This window comes from Trachemys scripta, chromosome 10, assembly GCF_013100865.1.
Source record: "Trachemys scripta elegans isolate TJP31775 chromosome 10, CAS_Tse_1.0, whole genome shotgun sequence".
Lineage (NCBI taxonomy): Eukaryota > Metazoa > Chordata > Testudines > Emydidae > Trachemys > Trachemys scripta.
The window spans coordinates 70,451,769-70,457,784 of NC_048307.1; positions in this window are offsets into that span (position 1 = coordinate 70,451,769).

Sequence of the window (6,016 nt, forward strand, 5' to 3'; positions counted from 1 at the left end):
AAAGGCACCAAAAAAATGATTAATGGTTTGGAACAGCTTCCATAGGAAGAAAGATTAAAAAGACTGGGACTGGTCAGCTTGGAAAAGAGATGACAAAGGGGGGATATGATAGAGGTCTATACAATCATAAATGGTGTGGAGAAAGTGACTAAGGATGTGTTGTTTACCCTTCACATAACACAAGACCCAGGGGTCATCCAACAAAATTAACAGGCAGCAGGTTTAAAACAAACAAAAGGAAGTACTTCTTCATACAATGCACAGTCAACCTGTGGAACTCGTTGCCAGGGGATGTTGTGAAGGTCAAAACTATAACTGGATTTAAAAAAGAATTAGATAAGTTCATGGACGTTAGGTCCATCAATGACTAGTAGCCAAGATGGTCAGGGATGCACCCCATGCTCTTAGTGTCCCTAGGCCTCTGACTGCCAGATGCTGAGACTGGATGACAGCAATAACTTTGATTGCTCTGGTCTGTTAATTACCAGTGAAGCACCTGGTATTGGCCGCTGTCCAAAGATAAGATACCGGGCTAGGTGGACCATTGGTCTGACCCAGTATGGCTATTCTTATGTTCTTAAATTCTGTTGCCTGGGTTAGACAGGAGGTCAGACTAGATGATCACAATGGTCTCTTCTGGCCTTGGAATCCATGAATATTTCCAGTGGAGAAATGCTGCCAGGGACAACAGGAGCACCATTGGGGGCCAGAATGTGGAGGTCTCCAGTTTAATGGTCCTGGCCTCCTCCTGGCCCCCAGGATATGAGGAGTGCCACCCCATCCAGCTCTCTGCATTAGTTCTCCCTCTTCACCTGTGTTTGCAACACTCACCACAGAGGTCATGGGGAACCCACCTTTCCCTTGGCTGGTAAATATTTAGATGGACCTGCCCTTTGTGTTCAGATGTGAACGTAATCCGAACTGGATCAGTCTCAGATTCCCCCTCACTGCAGCAAAGCTGAGTGAGGAAACAGACAGGATGTGTGTTTGGCTTCTGAGAAGGTGTAGCAGACAATTTAGTGTCATGAAAGCAGAAAACCATCTCCCATAAAAACAATCACCCCATGGAATAAAAGCTTGTAACAATCTGCTTTCTCCAAATGGTGTTGCTTGAGCTCCCCCATGTGGATCTTGGTGCCATTGTTAGTTTGCTTGTTTGCATAATCCTTTGAGTTCACTATACTTTTTTTTTTTTCTTTAAAAAATCATAGATGGCCAAGTTCCGCACTCAGTTAAACCCATGAAGCTCCTTTGACCTCACTGAGGACAGATTTCAGCCCCTCCAAAAGAGCAATCAAAACCCTGATGGATTTATATCTCTACTTTATATTGGTATTTACAAGGCTTTTCATTAGCTCCCAGGGGTGGCAGCAGGATCATGTCCCCAGCTCTGCAGTCACCCTAGCTGCTTGGCTCAAGTACTTTGAGGCAGTGGGAGTGGAAGGCGTGCCCCTTAATCGTGGAAGATTGACTACCTACGATCCTCTCCAGAATGTTTATAGAGCTGTTTACTGTGCTCCAAAGCACAATGTACATTTTAAATAGCTGATCATGCCAACAATTCTGTAGGCCTTAGGGGAAAGGGGAGACAATTGGCCTGCATTAAAGTCATGACTAAAAATTAAGACACTTCATCAGCATCCTGCAACTGGTTATTCCTTTCTGTTCTGCATGGGGTCTCCCCGCCCCTAGTTATCTTGGTCAGACACGTTAGTGGGGCTTTATTCATGACAGTTCTGTGTTTGTTAATAAGTACGCCTAGGAATAAATACATTCAAACAAACTGACCACCTATTGAAAAGGTGAATACATCTGCCCCCATATCATACCCCCTCTTCCAGGGATGACTGCCGTGAAGCCACAATTGCTCTTTGGGGGACAGCGTCAGGGCATGTGGACTTCCCAGCCACGGATCCTTGTCAGTGTGTGTTTACGGTAGGAGGGTTGATCTAGCCTTAGTGCTGTTGTAGTGGCCACATATCCTCTCTGCTGCCATTCCGCAGCCCAGGAAGCAAGGCGGGGATGGGGAATCTTGCACAAAGGAAACACAATGTTTAGCTGCAGAGTCAGGCTCTTTATTTCTTACCCTCCCACCCCCACCCTTACTCTAACTTAGTGTAGGATTAAAAAAAAATAATTCGAGTTGGTTTAAGTTTGGATTAAGGAAATATCTGTGTGTTGTAAAGAGAGGCCCTCGTAGGAGGTAGAAGGATGGCCTCGAAAATGAGTTATAAGGCCCGAAGGGAATGCAGTAGGGAGGATGTCTGGTTCAAAGCATAACTAATGGAATAAGGGGAAGCTTCTAAGAAGGCCTCTGACTGATCGGGGTGACTGCAGATGGTTTTCAATAAGAATTTCTCATAAAAGGAGCTGCCGTGGACCTTCCCACCCCACAGACCAGTGTTATCTCCATCCTATGTGAACCCAGGTGCAATGAAAAAGCTGTTGGCCAGCAGGAAGGAGGGGAAGAGATTAAGGAGGAAAGACCCTGGGCAGAGGGGGGGGGCTTGTAAATCTTATTTGGATCAAAATTAGGATGAGTTGTCTAGCTAACAAGTGTTTTGAATGCAGTAATTGGCTCTGATGTTTGTTGCAGGGTATGAAAGTTATGAATTTGAAGGTTCTTTGTCAGACCCTACTATCATGCGGGAGTATGCCAGGATGAGACTGTCATCCCTAGGTCTGGCCTATTTGTAAGTATACTGATCACATGCTTATGAATACTTTTTGTTACTGTATTGGGTGGGGGGTAAATTGTGGATTATTTAGGCTTTGTAGGCACATTTCGAGCAATTGTATAAATACCCTTTGGCCTTTGGATTTAATAAAGGAATGTATGGTTAAATTAGTGTTTGGTTTCCCATAGCAATATTAATTTCAAATAACATTATTATTTCCAACACTTAGTAACATACACCTCTCAGTGAGGGTGGCAGCTTTGAATGGTTAAATCTAAATGAGTTTTGAAAGGCAAAACAAACATCTGAACCTCTCTCTAAGTGTGTAAAGGATCGTTTTCTTTCCTACTCGTGCCCTATGCTTTGCTAGCTGAATGGGTTTTCTTTACACTTTCCCCCCCAAAATTGCTGAAACCACCCATGAAAACTTAGGCCAAAAGAGAGTCCTGTTGGGCAAGTGATAAGTGACTGAACACCAGGGGGAGGCTGTGGGGGCGGCTTGCAGTGAAAATGGGCATCTCCCAAACGGGGCTGGTGTTACTGGAGAGCCACAATAATTCTATGCTGAGCCTTTGAGTTTTGGAAAACTAATATCTGGAGGGGTTAAATTAGCTACTAGAGGGAGCAAACAGTTACAAGCTGCTAACATAGGGGAGATTCACAGGGAAGAGTTCTATACAGATCTAGGTTTTATATTGACTTCCTGCATTTGCAAGAGCATTCTGGAGTCTTGGTTCTGTAGAGGCTGGGCTTCTCTCCCAGCTTCTGTATAATGATCTGAGGCCCCACCCTTTTGCTGCTTACTCCTGGAAGCCAAGGTGACCAGACAGCAACTGTGAAAAATCAGGACAGGGGGTGGGGGGTAATAAGATCCTATATAAGAAAAAGACCCAAAAATCAGGACTGTCCCTATAAAATCGGGACATCTGGTCACAGGACTACCATAGTCGTGAGAATCACATTGTGGTAGTGGTTAAAAGATCAGACCCAAAGGCCACATTTTAAAGGCTTTTAGGCACAAACTTTTGATGTCAATTGGAGCTGGGTGCCTAAATGCCCTTGAGGGTCTGAGCTCAAGTCTTCGGTAAAGAGCCACATACGCTTAAGATGCATTGTAACTAGAAGCATATGCAAACTGAGTAGCACTAGGAACAGAAGGATGTCTGCTGTTGAGTCACAATCTCTGTGCAGAGTCCAGGAACTAGCCACAGAGGTAATTTATGACAATACTGCACTTAAAAAGTCAATGGTTAGTGTGCTGCTTTATTGCCACCTTCCTGGGGAATTCCCCATAGATGAAATGGGCCCCACCAGCCATTGCATGTTACTCCCCTAGGTCACGAAGGCCACAAACATTCAAACCAAAATGGTTTGGTCCTCACTTGGCAAAACGCCCCAGTGTGAAGTCCGAGGGAGAACTGCCTGAGGAAAGCCTGTGGGATTGGAACCTGACTGCAACGCACTGTGACTGCTGCCCTGCCTGCTGTGCTGTCGCATATCCCTGCAGGATGTTGGTCTCTTCTCCCCGGATCTATCACCTGCCTCCAAAGGGGAAGATTGCTTATTGAAAGTCAAAGCACGCAGCAGTCTGCAGCCCACTGCTCTAGTGACAACGCTGACCACCAGGAGGCAGCAGTGGCACTGTCTAGTGTTAAATCTTTAAGGGCTGACTATCCCAAGGGGCAACCTCCCTTTCACAGCGGCAGTTTGTGCTTGTTCCATGTGCCCCAGTGATGGAATTGTGCCTCCAACTTACGTAGGCCGGGCCTCAGCCTTTTGGAAAACTTACCCCCAGAACTAAGGACTGATTGATTGATTGATTGATTGATTCAAAGCCTGCTGAAGTCAGTTGGAGTTGCAGGTACACAAGGAATGCAGACCTGGGCCATAGATCAGCTCAAACCAAAACACATTCTCTGAGCTCCCTCTGCTGCTCAATGGAGTCATCTAACAAACACTGGACTTGATGCTGCTCTTCTCAATGTCTTCTAAGCCAGTGCTTCTCAAAGCCGGTCCACCGCTTGTTCAGGGAAAGCCCGTGGTGGGCCGGGCCGGTTTGTTTACCTGCCGCGTCCGCAGGTCCGGCCGATCGCCGCTCCCACTGGCCATGGTTTGCCATTCCAGGCCAATGGGAGCTGTGGGAAGCAGTGCAGGCCAAGGGACGTACTGGCCGCCGCTTCCCGCAGCCCCCATTGGCCTGGAGCAGTGAACCGCGGCCAGTGGGAGACGCGATCGGCCGGACCTGCGGATGGGGCAGGTAAACAAACCGGCCCAGCCCGCCAGGGGCTCTCCCTACACAAGCGGCAGACCAGCTCTGAGAACCACTGTTCTAAGCAACCCGCAGTGTGGATGAGTGTGGTTCTAGCTCTCCCCGACCCATGCAGCCCCCAAGAATCCTTTAGCAGCCTCTCTAGTCCAGAGTGATCCAGTCTTCTTATTGATTCCCCAAGGAACAGCTGCTGGGTCCAGGCAGAATTGGTGATCAAACAGGAACAAATCCTAAGCACAGTCAGGTGTGCCTGGCTCTGGGTATCCAGCAAGGCCCAGTGTAGAAGTTACTTTCTCGGGATTGTAACAGCAGAGGTAGTTTGTGAGGGCAATGCCCAACCCCCCCATATGTCCTAACAATAACTAGCACCTCCATGGACTGCTGGGAATGGAGTCTGAATTTCCTGGCCAAAGGTGGTCAGTATTTCTCCATTATCATATGGGACTCAAGTCCAGAGTCCTACTCTTACAGCCTGTCAGTCCCAGGAGTGTCACAGAGGCAGCTCTGTTGGCTGCAGGCACCCCCTTTCCCTGACATGACAAGTGACAGAGTCCAGGAATAATGACTTTGCTCTGTATAATTCCCAGCTTTGATGGCAGGATTAGTGTGGTTGCAAGGAGGCGAGACTAGAAATCAAACCAACCCCCAGCACTGTTCTGCTCCTCCCTCCCATCTCTCTCAGGCCTTCCCCTCTCTTCTGTTCTCCTCATCCCTTCCCCATGGCATGGGTCCAGATACCACAGTGCCAAGAACCTAGATAAATGGGTAGATCTCATTGGGCTGACTGAAGATCCTGATGGAAAGCAACACTTTCCTCAGGTGGGGTTTGGGTAGAGAAGTGATGCTGGCCGGAAGAAGCATCTAGAGGCATAGCCAGTGCCAGCATAGGCCTCTAATGCTGTGTTGGCCCATCCTTAGTCAATAAAGTTTGAGATTCAGGAGAACATCTGGATTCCCTGTTGCTGCTAAAGGCCACCAATACCGTATGGGACAATGGTGCCTTTGTCCATCTGCATTCACTGTCCTATTCTCTCCCATCCCCAGGCACCACGCTGGTTAAATTGCAAGG